General features: G+C 42.8%; 1 long non-coding RNA gene across 5 annotated transcripts in view; it reads left to right on the plus strand.

Annotated features, from left to right (window-relative positions):
* Nucleotides 1-12,519, plus strand: part of LOC101690477 — a 70,658-nt gene that overhangs the window by 6,701 nt on the left and 51,438 nt on the right. For 3 of the 5 annotated variants that reach the window (XR_006607599.1, XR_006607597.1, XR_006607600.1), the window contains exon 3: nt 2,711-2,852. The exons of 1 other annotated variant lie outside the window; for it this stretch is intronic. This is a non-coding gene — a long non-coding RNA (uncharacterized LOC101690477). The remainder of the gene's footprint in view (nt 1-2,710; nt 2,853-12,519) is intronic. One more of the 5 variants, XR_006607601.1, reaches the window with a different exon arrangement.

The raw sequence follows: 12,519 nt of genomic DNA on the forward strand, positions 1-12,519 counted from the left end.
GCAGTAGAGGAAATTCCCATTCACTGGGCACAGACTGTGGCTGGACGGGCGGTGTGGCGGGGCTCTCACTGAGCATTCTCCTTTCACATAATCCCTGACCAGACATGAGTTTTGTGGTGTTGCCACTTTCCTGCTGGCCAAGAGGGAAGTTGAGGCCCAGGAAAGTTACACTTTCTCGCTGTGGTGAGCGGCAGAGCCATGTCAGCCGGTCCAGGCCCTGGCTTTCAGGTCTGTTTGCTGTGAGCATTTTCTCTGGTGTTTCCAGCTTTTGGCCTGTTTGACCTATCAAACTATTGATGGTGTAGTGATAATTCTAATACTCTTGACATTGTGAGAGATTAGCTCTTCACTTTGTGCTAGAAATGTTTCTTGCTGTATTTTCCTTTTAATTAAAAAAAAAAAAAAAAGTCGGGATGCCTGGGTGGCTCAGTTGGTTGGACGACTGCCTTCGGCTCAGGTCATGATCCTGGAGTCCCGGGATCGAGTCCCGCATCGTACTCCCAGCTCCACAGGGAGTCTGCTTCTCTCTCTAACCTTCTCCTCGTTCATGCTCTCTCTCACTGCCTCTCTCTCAAGTAAATAAATTAAAAAAAAAAACAGTCAAAATCCCACGTTTCTGCCCATTTGAATCTCCCTGAGTCTCCCTGTTGTGAAGTGGCTGGGGATTTCTAGGGCAGGGGCCCTGACATAGTTGGTGGTGGCATTGCCTGGAGGAACCCAGGGCTCAGGACTCAGAGTGGGGACTGGAGCAGTGTGAACTGTGGTCTGAAAATGTGTTCATGTGTCCTGAGGTGGTGCCCAGATTCTTTTGGAGGAGGAACTGAGGTTTTGATCAGTAGGTTAGAGAAACACTTGATGGAATAACACTGATAATTTTGTTTTTGTATTTAATCCTAATTTTGTGTTTTTGTTTTGGTGTAGTGCAGTGTGCTCTGTTCTAAGAAAAAAATTGGCAATAAATTCATACAGTATCATGATTTAATAATCCTTCCTCACTCACCGGGTCATATTTCAGGTTTTTATATGTAGTTTTTATATCTGTAGTTCTGTTTCTGAATTCTGCATTTTGATTCATTCCTTCATTTTTAAATTTCTTATTTTAAAGATTTTATTTATTTGAGAGGGAGAGAGAGAGAGAGAATGAGCTAGGAGCAGGGGCAGAGGGAGAAGGAAAGGGAGACTCCTCACTGAGCAGGGAGCCTGATGTGGGGCTCAGATCCTAGGTCCCTCAGATCAGGACCTGACCCAAAGGCAGATGCTTAACAGACTGAGCTACCCAGGTGCCCCCACATTCCTTCATATTTTTATTTTTCCTCCAGTGCTGCACTGTTTGGCTGGTTGCTTCAGTTTCTGGGAGGGAGGGAGATGAACACCTCCCCTGTTCTTCTAACAAGTTTGCTTTTGCTGCATTGACTGGAGAAGGGCCAGGCTTCCTGAAGATGAGTAGGATGATTCAGTGACACCCAAAAGGCAGTGGCTATCATTGTTCCCACTGTGCTTCAAAACCTTTGATGATGGCAGCCACCAGCAAATCTCCTGCAGAGGACTGCTGCCTTGGGATGCTTTTCTTGTGGTGCTGGACTTCATTCCCCCTGGCAGCCAGTACAGCTAGGATTAGAACCTAGGAAAAATCCCATTAGAACCCAAGAAAGTGGGGTGCCTGGGTGGCTTAATCGATTGTCTGCCTTTGGCTCAGTTTATGGTCTTAGGGTCCTGAGATCAAACCCTGCACTAGTGTCCATGCTGGCTGTGGAGCCTACTTAAAATCAAACGAACAGAAATCAGCCCAAGAAAGTACCATCCTTTGTGTTGTTCCATACTGTGGATCAGATTTTATTTTTCTTTTTTTCTTTCTTCTTTCTTTTTAAAGATTATTTATTTGTCAGTGAGAGAGCACAAGCAGGGGGAGCAACAGGCAGAGGGAGAGGCAGGCTCCTGGTTGGGTAAGGAGTCTGATGCCGGACTTGATCCCAGGACCCTGTGATCATGACCTGAGTCATGTTAGGCTGCTGCCTAACAGACTGAGCCAACCAGGCATCCCCCGGGATCAGACTTCAATAACCCTACCAGATTTCAGTTTTGACATTTTAAAGGACAATGAAAGGCAGCTAAACCCACACCAGGGTTCTCCATCTGCTGGTGCTGTGCTGTCCAGGCCTATGTGCCTCCTACCCCATCAATTCCACCCATGTTTTAGCCAGAGAACTGTAGGCAGGTGTGTGTGTGTCACTGAAAGCTTTGACTCATCATTCATATCTTTATTGTAAGCTTATAATCTTTATTTTTCCTTTTTTTGGGGTAAAATTTTACTGATTTGTTTGTTTATGAGAATGAATGGGGAGCAGAGGCAGAGGGAGAAGCAGACTCCCTGCTGAGCAGGAAGCCTGACATAGGGCAAGATCCCAGGACCCAAAATCCCAGGCTTATGACCTGAGCCCAACGCAGATGCTTAACCAACTGAGCCACCCAGGCACCTCTTTATTTTTCCTTTATTGATTATCTGCCTTTCTGAGGCAGCGTTCTACCTGGGTTTTCATAACTCCACACTAAGGTATTCTTCCACTAGTGTGGCCTGTTTTGAGGTAATTCCTATACATTCTGGCTGTGCTGCTAAATGATGCTATGATCTTGGACCCTTTTTTTTTTTTTTTAACCTCTCTAAGCCTTGGTTTCCTCTGTGCTAATGGGGATAATATACCCTCTCTTGCAGATGTGTGGAGGGCCATGGCTGAATTGGATGCAGGTGGGGTCATCTCACAGCACATGGAATACACAATTTATCTTGCTTCCTGTCTTGATAATGACATCTTGGTTTTCATGCTGTCTTAGAACAAGTAGAACTTGACTTACATGTAAGTTGTGAATTCACATACTTTTGACAGAGGTGTTATTTTAGTTTAGTTTAGCTTTAAGCAGGCTCCACACCCAGTGTGGAACTCAAACTCACCACCATGAGATCAAGATCCGAGCTGAGATCAAGAGTTGGTCGCTCAACCAGCCTAGTCACCCAGGCATCCCTTCTGTTTATTATTTTTCAAAAAATGTGACAAGTAACACTTTCTATGCCTGGACCTATCCTCACACCTGCTATGCTGGCCTGGGGGTCAGAAGTGTAACTGGTGTGGTGGTAGTGATGATGAGCAAGACAATTGTTAAGTCTTTTTACCCTAGCTGCTGTTGTCCTATTATTTCCCTTTTTTTAAAAAAGATTTTATTTTATATCGTGGTGATATATGCTAAAACTGTTGCTTTTGGTCCTGCATTAAAACTTGAATATGTAGGGCATTTTTCAAGGATTCATCCCTGGAGATACAGTATTTGTTTTTCTCTGTTTGACTTATTTTGCTTAGCATAATACCCTCTAGGTACATCCATACTGTTGTAAATATCAGGATATCGTCCTTTTTGATGGCTGAGTAATATAACATTGTGTGTATGTACAACTTTGTCTTCTGTTACTGGACACTTGGGCTCCTTCCATATCTCAGCTATGGAAAAAAAATGCTGCTGTAGGCTTAGGGGTGCCTCTGTGCTTTCAGAATGTTGAGTCTGATGTGTCAACTGCCATAACAGTCATGGCAACTCAGGAAGGGAGCCAGGTCCAGGAGGTAAGAGGAGGAGTGCAGCTTTAGGCAATCTGAGTTGAGGTGTCTGTGGGACCCGCAGGTGTAGGTTCTGGTTGGACAGTCAAAATGTAGGGATGGGTTCTTGGGGGAAGAGAGATGCAATCATGCTGTTGCCAAGGGATATATTCCTTGTAGAGAGAGTGACAGTTAAGGATTTAGGGTAATTCCTTCTTTTCTTGGGCAGATAAAGAGGACAAATAAAGGAGTAGTGGATGGGAGGGGAGGGATGTGGCTTTGATGCCAGGAAGGCATTTTTGCACAGATGTCTAGAGAAGAGAGATTTCAGAATGAAATGTCAGCAATGTTCGATGATGTTAAAAGTTGCAAAGCAGCTTGATTAGGGGGTGGGGGTAGATCGAGGAGGTTGTCACTGAGTACTGAAAGAAAAGGCGAGTGAGTAGTGGAGTCCTAAGCCAGACAGGAGATAGAGTGACTGGGCGTGAGACCATGGAGGCCACACACAAGAATAGCCTTTTAGAAAGTTTGATGGTAAAGACAGACGATCATAACTCCAGGCATAGCTTGGTCAAGGGTGGGTTTTACAGGCTGTGTTTACCTATTTGCAGGTTGACTGAAGGGAGATGACAGGTGGTGCATGGTGCTGGGGATTGTGGGTTGAGATGGGATCAGATATACAGAAAAGCACGCAGAGAGGAGTGTATGGATGCCCTGACTGCTTCTGTAGAACGTGAGGCCATCATTAGTCATGGAGGGAATGGAACATGGCTCAAGGAGATGTGCAGTCTCAGATACAGACCACATGGCTCAGAGTCTTACAGGGCTCTCCTTGCCTCTGCGTGGCCCTTCTCACAGGGTTTAAGTTTTGAACAGTCCTTTTGTTGCTCTGGGTTTGGGGTGTGACTGGAGAGACAGAGCAGAGAGCAAGGTCTGAGGAAAGACCAAGAGGGCAGGAACTCACAGAGGGGAGTCTACTACCCTCTCTGCCTGCCCTGGTATGGGCTCTCTCCTGATCTGGATGGACGGATGACCTGCCATTACTTCTTTTAAAAATGCATTTGGCTTTACCCTGCCAGAAAGCAACACATGTTTATTGAAGAATAGTGGGAAACCCCAGAGAAACTGAAGGAAGAAAATAAGCACTCAGCTGAAGACAACCATTCAAGAGTTCTGGCACCTTTTCCTCCCAACTTTCACTGAAGTTGAACAGATAAATGTGTATATATATATGAAGTGATTTCTGGGAAAGACCAAAAAAAAAAAAAAAGATACCAACAATAAGAAAACAAAAAAGAGAACAAAACAGAAGAAAACTGTTCATTTTCTCCCTGAGGCTGCCCTTCCTCCATACTGCTACTTGGTTTTACTACCTGCTTTTCTCCCTGGGCTTTCTTGACAAAACATGGTTCCACTATTTAACCTTCTTCAAAGTGTTTGACAGAGTCGTTTGCTTTCAACATGGAGTTTGAGCAAAATGGACTATTGTTTTAAAATATTCTATCACATGTGCTGTAATATCTCATCCTGGACATGATACAAATGTTATGATAAAAAGAGGAGATGCTTTGAAAGTAATCACCAGAGTTGCGAAATTCATTGGCATGATAATTCTTTTGAGGGTCATAATTCGTTTAATTTTTTCTGCTCCAGATTAACCTTCACAGTCTTCAGTTGTTATGTGCATTAGACACAGTATTAGCAGTAGTGGCAGTAAAAATACTCCTGTCACTCTTTACAGGTATCATTTTACTAGCATCTCCTTACCACTGTAGCAGCTTTAAACCCTGTTTCCACCCTGTTCATTCCTTTAAATGCCTTTTCTCTCTGGCTTTCCTTAGAACCTTTTTCTTAGTTTTTGGTATTCTATAGCTTTACCACAAAATGTCTAATTGAAGATTTCTCGTCTTGCTTGGTATCTGTGCATTTCCTGTATTTCTGGATTTATCATTTCTGTAATATGCTCAGCTGTTGTCTTCTGAAATGTTGACTCTGTCCTTCTGCTGTATTTCCCAGGATTCTTATTTAAACCTCCCATCTGTTGTCCATGTCTCTCAAGCTGGTGTTCATCCTCTTCTCCTGCCTCCTTGTGTTGCATTCTGGGGAATGTCTTCACTTCCTGTGTGCAGTGTGTGAAGTCCTTCATTCGGGGCTCACCTACTGCCCCACCATTCTGGTGTGTTTTCTGTTGTGTTTTACGTCTCAGTGATTTTTGGTCCCTGTTTAACTTCCTTCAGTTCCATGTTCACACTTGGCCTGTTGCTTTTGATAGGCTCTTGATCCTTCTTCATTTTTAAACCTCTTTTGTGTTCTTAAACAAATAACATGTAATATTTCCTATTCTGTATCTGATCATTCCAGTGTCGAAAGTCTTCATTTTCCCTCGGTCCGCTGTCTCTCACAGTGGCCTCATTTCTTGCATGCTCTGTGATGGGATTTTGAGACCAGATTTATTGGAACATAGATGTAATCTCTTTTAATTCTGTTTTTTTGGGGTTTTTTTTGTTGTTGTTTGTTTGTTTGTTTTTTCCTGGAGGGTTTGTCTTTCCTTTGCCAGGAGGCTGGGAGTGTTCTTGGTTGGGATCACTTTGGTTGCATTTGAGGGTCCTGGTTTATTAAGGAAAGCTCAGGTTCAGTTCTCCCAACTTACCATGTGGTGGGAACGGGGTCTGGAGGGCACAGGCCTGTAGAGATCCTGCAGTGAAAATGGCATTTGTTCTCTGGCACCCTGATTTGTTTCTCTTGAGCTTGTTGCTTACATATTAGGTTTTGGCTCTCTTGTTTCTGCCACCTCCCTTCTTCCTGCTTCCTCTCCTACCGTTTTCTAAGTCATTTGTTAGTTTTTTGATGTCCTCTAAAGCCCAGAAATGTTTTGTGAATTCCATTTGCCATCACTAATTGCAAGTCTCATCCTGCAGCAGGAAGGCCAGAGCCAGACACTGTAATTCTCTGCCTCCCACAGAGGAGATTTTAATACCCTCTCCTTGTGTCCAGAAATTCTATATTGGAGATGGAGTTATGGATACATTACCATCTACAGAGGATTAGTTGCCTATATAATAGAACAAGTGTGCATTATTCTAATCTTCCTAAAACTTCCATTTTGCACAATAAAGATGAATGAATAAGGAACCTGCATTACTTTTGTTTATGCAGATGTTCTCTTTCTGTCTCTGGCTTTAGATGGTAGGTTGTAATTTGTATGGTTCATTCTGAAAATTGGGTAACTTCATTCTTATTTTCTACATGTTGGTGCCATATAAAGTTATGATTTATGGAGATTCAAAGGTCAATATTTATCAACATATAAATAATTGGGGAAGGCTTCCTTTACAAAAGGTAGAATTATTAAGACCTGTTTAATCACAGAAGGGATATCCTGTAAAGCTAGCCCATAAATAAAAAGTGGATCAGAAGAAAGCAGAGAGAGGAGTGAGTTTGGAAGGAGCATGTGTAGGGACACCTACTGCCTATCCCTGTAAGTCAGGGGCGATCCGGAAGGGAAACCTTGTTAAAGGAGGCAGTAGTGTTTAGATGTAATGAGCTACTGGAAACCTCACAGTGTTCTGGTGAAGCAAGTGGTGTGCAATCAAGGCCGCCAGCCCAGTTGAAGTTGTGGCTTCAGGCAGCAAGCGAGCAGGCCTTTCTGTCTGCCTTTATCTCCAGTGGGAGCAACTTGTCCTCCTTGAAGTTGGCCTCCAGACATCTTTTCCTGTGGCTACACATCTGTGCATCACTGAGAATTTCTGCGGTTGCTGCTTCATGAGGATGTTTGTCAGTTTTGGGTTTGTTTGTTTTGTTTTGTTTTTTACCAAGGTTCACTTGCTAACTTTACTCTTCTCTTAAAAATATATTTAATCTAGGGGTACCTGGGTGGCTCAGTGGGTTAAAGCCTCTGCCTTCGGCTCAGGCCATGATCCCAGGGTCCTGGGATTGAGCCCCACATTGGGCTCTCTGCTCAGCAGGGAGCCTGCTTCCCTTCCTCTCTCTCTGCCTGCCTCTCTGCCTACTTGTGATCTCTGTCTGCCAAATAAATAAATAAAATCTTTAAAAAATATATGTATTTAATCTAGGGGCACCTGGGTAGCTAAATGGGTGGGTTAAGCCTGTCTCTTCAGCTCAGGTTATGATCTCAGGGTCCTGGGATTGAGTCCTGCATCGGCAGGGAGCCTGCTTCCTCCTCTCTCTCTCTCTGCCTCTCTGCCTACTTGTGATCTCTCTCTGTCAAATAAATAAGTATGTATGTGCTTAAATCTTTAGCCTTCCATGGCCTAAGGGCCTCTTTACACCATTTATTGGCTTGCTCATAGGCCAGTTGTTTAATTAGAGGCATGGCTGAGTCAACATCCCCAAATACTGTCCCAGCTGTTTGCATCAATCTTGCAACAAAATCAGCATATGCTTCATTTGGTCCTTGTATCACCTTAGATAGTTGACCCTGCAAGTCCCCACTGCCCTGGAGGGTTTTCCATGCTCTGGTAGCAGCAGCCGCAATCTGCATGTATACGGCAGGGTTGTATTGCAGTTGGTCATGTTTACCAGTGTATGGCCCCATGCCCATAAGCATATCCAGATTCCATTGTGGATTGCCTGCTACAGCATTACGCCGTGCAACATCCTGGGAATGCTCTTGCCATGCTGTCTTCCAGACCAAATATTGCCCTCCAGAGAGGGCTGCCCTTGCTAAATTCCCCCAGTCTTCGGGGATTAAATTCATGCCTGCTATGGACTCCACTAGAGAAATAGTAAATGCTGCCTGAGGGCCATACTGCATGACCGCTTCCTTTAATTGTTTAACTAATTTAAATTCCAAGGGCTGGTGATACCATTGATGATTTTGGTCTTCTAGAACTGGGAAAATCGAGCTGCTATTGGCCCCCCTCCATGCGGTCTTCCAATCCTCATTAGCAGAGGTATGACATTTACATGTTATCTCCCCCGCCAGGGGATTGTAAGGAGGCGGAGCACTAGGGGTCACTGCTGAACAGGGAGGGTCTGGTTTTAATTTGAACTTCCACTCTAGCTCCTCCCCCGACATTTCTTCTTCCCCTTCACAAGAATTACTCCTTTCCGAAGCAAGAGATGAGCATTCTTCTTTAACTTCCTCGAGTGCCTCAGCGCCCTCCTGAATAACTGAATCACATTTCGGCTTATATCCTCCCAGGCACCCTCTGACTAGAGTCCATATAACTAAAGTTCCCGGTGGCAATGGTTTATTTTTATCCCTCTTCTTAAAATCCTCACCTAACTGGTCCCATTGAGGGATATTTAGCAAGCCCTCGTCCAGAAACCAAGGCGCCACTGTCTCAACTGTATTCAAGAATGTCCTAGCAGTATTCGTATTTAATGGCATGCCATTGGCCTTTAGAAGGTCCTTTAGGGAACCCTCTAACCTCGACTTTGACAGTCCAGATCCCATAATTAGAATTCCAACCTAATGGCTGTTCCGTGTATACTCGCTGCTTAATCCCGGCTCTAAGGCCACCCCGCTTCTTATTGCAGACTCACTAAATCCCGGCTCTAAGGCCGCCCCACTTCTTATTGCGGTCTTGTACAAGATTCCCACCACTTTGATCGTGGTCCCTTCCCCGCTTACCTGCAGACTTCTCCCTTGCAAGGTTTTTCTATTTTTCTTAATATTTCCCGGGTCTCAGCACCATTTGTCGCCCTCGGCCCGCAAGGATGACGAGCCTGGTATGGTGTTAATGCTTCATTTCCGTTTATTTAATCAACTTCCTTAGCTTATATACAGCAGGGTGACCAATAAGGGGTCAAGCAATGGGGAGAGCCAATGAGAGTCCTGTTACTATGCTGATTAAATTTGATACAGCCAATAACTATGTCCTCCTTTAGGCGGGCTTCACCAGAAAATTCATTGTATACTTGCAGCATGTTTTGCTAGCAGTGAGCCAAGCACCTTCTTGTAATGGCGGGGACTTTCCCGGCCGGAGGCAGTCCCCGACACAAAGTGACCTTTGTTTATTTTTAAGCAAAATAGTCACTTTATTCTTATATTTAATAGTAACTTTATTATAAGAGGTTTAAAGTTTCCTAATTAATGATTTTACCTATTTGTACAAACTATTTATTTGTACCTCAGGAAGACTGTGGCTCCTAAAATAATTCAACATGTGTTATGATTCTTCTTGGTATAATTATATTTAAAATTATGTTTTAAAATTTTAATTTTTTAATTGAAAGTGTTTATTGAAGGCAGTGTTCATTTTCTCATGCAAAGATGTTGAAATAAACATTCTTGTTGAAGTCTTCTCTTAAAGGTGTTGAGGTATGGTGACCCCAGACCCCAGACCTTGCCCACTGGTGAGGCAGACCATCCCAGGCCATGCAACTGCCCAGAGTAGCCGTTCCTTATATTCTGGATCTTTCATCCACTAGGTGCTACTTAAACCTTCTTATGGAGGGGCCAATATTTGGGCAACTGTGCAACCTAAGGGCAGTACGCTCCAGAAAGGAAGGAAACATGAGGGAATTTCTAGTTTCACTGCTCAGGGATTTTTGGGGGGTTTTTTGTTTGTTTGTTTGTTTTCCCCTATGAAAAATGGAGGCTCACAGGACAGAAGTATCCCTTTGATTAGTGCTAGGGTGGGAAAGCAAATTTTCTTCTCCCTGTTATTTGAAAGCAGGCAAAATTAGTTAAAGTGAATAATCAGAAACAATTTTGGAGGGGAAAAGATCACAACAGGCATTAATCCATGTAGTGAATGTGGACTACTAATTCAGTTGTCTTTGGGTGTTTACTTACATACTCACAAATGTGCATGCTTGGATCAGGGGAAAACAGCAGAAACTTGATGCATTTTGAAAGATGTGGAAGTACTAACCTTTAGAGGTACTGGGCTGTGTATTTTTTAGCTATCTGTATATGGGTATTTTTTTCAGAACTTGCTTCTGATTTGATAAATAGTCTATATTCGCTGTGGAAAACATAGTATACTTTAATATATTGAAATTAAAGTTCTTTGTTGAGACCTTGTCTGCCTCATGCAAGTACCTCCAAGTATATAAATGGTGGGAGGTCGGGGTACCAGGTGGTGGGTATTATAGAGGGCATGGATTGCATGGAGCACTGGGTGTGGTACAAAAACAATGAATACTGTTATGCTGAAAATAAAAAAAAAAGTCAGTAAGAGAGCTGGACATACAGCAAGTAGTAGCTCAAGTCCAATACCATGTAATTTTTTGTATTGATTATGAAATTTAAAGAAGGAGAAAGGGAATTCTTTTTTTTATTCTATTTCTTTTCAGTGTTCCAGAATTCGTTGTTTATGCACCACACCCAGTGCTTCATGCAATACGTGCCCTCCCTAATACCCATCACCAGGCTCACCCAACCTCTTACCTGCCTCCCTTCTAAAGCCCTCAGTTTGCTTCTCAGAGTCCACAGTCTCTCATAGTTTGTCTCCCCCTCCAATTTCCCTCAACTCACTTCTCCCCTCCATCTCCCAATGTCCTCTGTGTTACTCCTTATGCTCCAGAAGTAAGAAACCATATGATAATTGACTCTGCTTGACTTATTTCACTCAGCAGAATCTCTTCCAGTCCAGTCCATGTTGATACAAAAGCTGGGTATTCATTTTTTCTGATGGAGGCATAACACTCCATATTGTATATGGACCACATCTTTATCCATTCGTCCATGGAAGGGCATCTTGGTTCTTTCCACACTTTAGTGACTTTGGCCATTGCTGCTATGAACATTGGTGTACAGATGGCCCTTCTTTTCACTACATCTGTATCTTCTCGGTATATACCGAGTGCAGTTGCAGGGTCATAGGGCAGCTCCAATTTAATTTTTTTGAGGAATCTCCATTGTTTCCCAATGTGGCTGCACCAAGAAAGGGACTTCTTATTAATTCTGTGGAACTGGTCAAGTCTGATACCTCAAAAATGAATTCTTTCAGACATAAAGTAGTTTATACTGATTCTATTCTTCAGATTCATCTACAAGGAAAAGGCTATAAAACTAAAGTCCCATGGATTTGATTAGGGTAGTATTGGATGTTAAAGTACCTGAAATGATGAAGAATGTCTGTACATTCTTCTAGATTTGTTTCAGTCCTAAAATAATATTAAATTAGTTGTAATGTATGTGAAAATATCCTTACTATTAGAATTGCTTACCCTTTCTCAAATTTCTTAGTAGCTTAGTACTTAGTACTTCCACTGCTATATGCCATAGCTGTAATAAGCAAGCAGTAACAGGAGCCACCATCCCACCTTTGTCAGGTCACTAGGCAGAATCAGAAACAATTCTACCAAAAAATGTCATCCCTAATAATTTCTGGTACTTTAATTTTAAAGCTTTAGTTGATATTCATCCAATCAAATATATGGCTGAGGTATATATTTGTGAGAAATTGAACTGTTTAGGGTGATGGGTTATACTCACTCCCCTAATCACGTATTCTATTTCCTTCTAGACATCCCCCATTTGAGACCAACACCAGTGTATGTGCATTACTACAACTCAAGATAATGAAAACATTTATAGTATAAAAATTCCATACATGGCAGTTCACATTGTTTTTATTAAATGGATTATAAATTTCTTTTTGGAAAAAAAGTATCTAGCTATAATCTAAAACACTCAAAATCAAGTTGATGTACTGCCCAAAATCAGACGGGTATGTCATTCCTCTTTTTCTTATATTTTACATAGGTAAAAATACACTAACACATACCAAGGTAATCGACTCATAGGGGTTTTGGTTCCTAAAGGATACTGGTTCTAGGGATTATGTTTATGGTTGGGCTCTCTCTCTATTGCTGAGGTGTCAGAGGGACTTCTGAGGTAGCACTTGCCATGCTCTGCTGACATTGCCATGACAAGGTGATCTTGGGGGCCAGGGAGATATTCTGAGAAGATGGTGTTGTGTGCAGTCTCCTGGACCCTCTCATTTTCCTTCCTTTGCTCAAG

This window comes from Mustela putorius, unplaced genomic scaffold, assembly GCF_011764305.1.
Source record: "Mustela putorius furo isolate JIRA1106 unplaced genomic scaffold, ASM1176430v1.1 tig00000695_pilon_pilon_pilon, whole genome shotgun sequence".
Classification (NCBI taxonomy): Eukaryota; Metazoa; Chordata; class Mammalia; order Carnivora; family Mustelidae; genus Mustela; species Mustela putorius.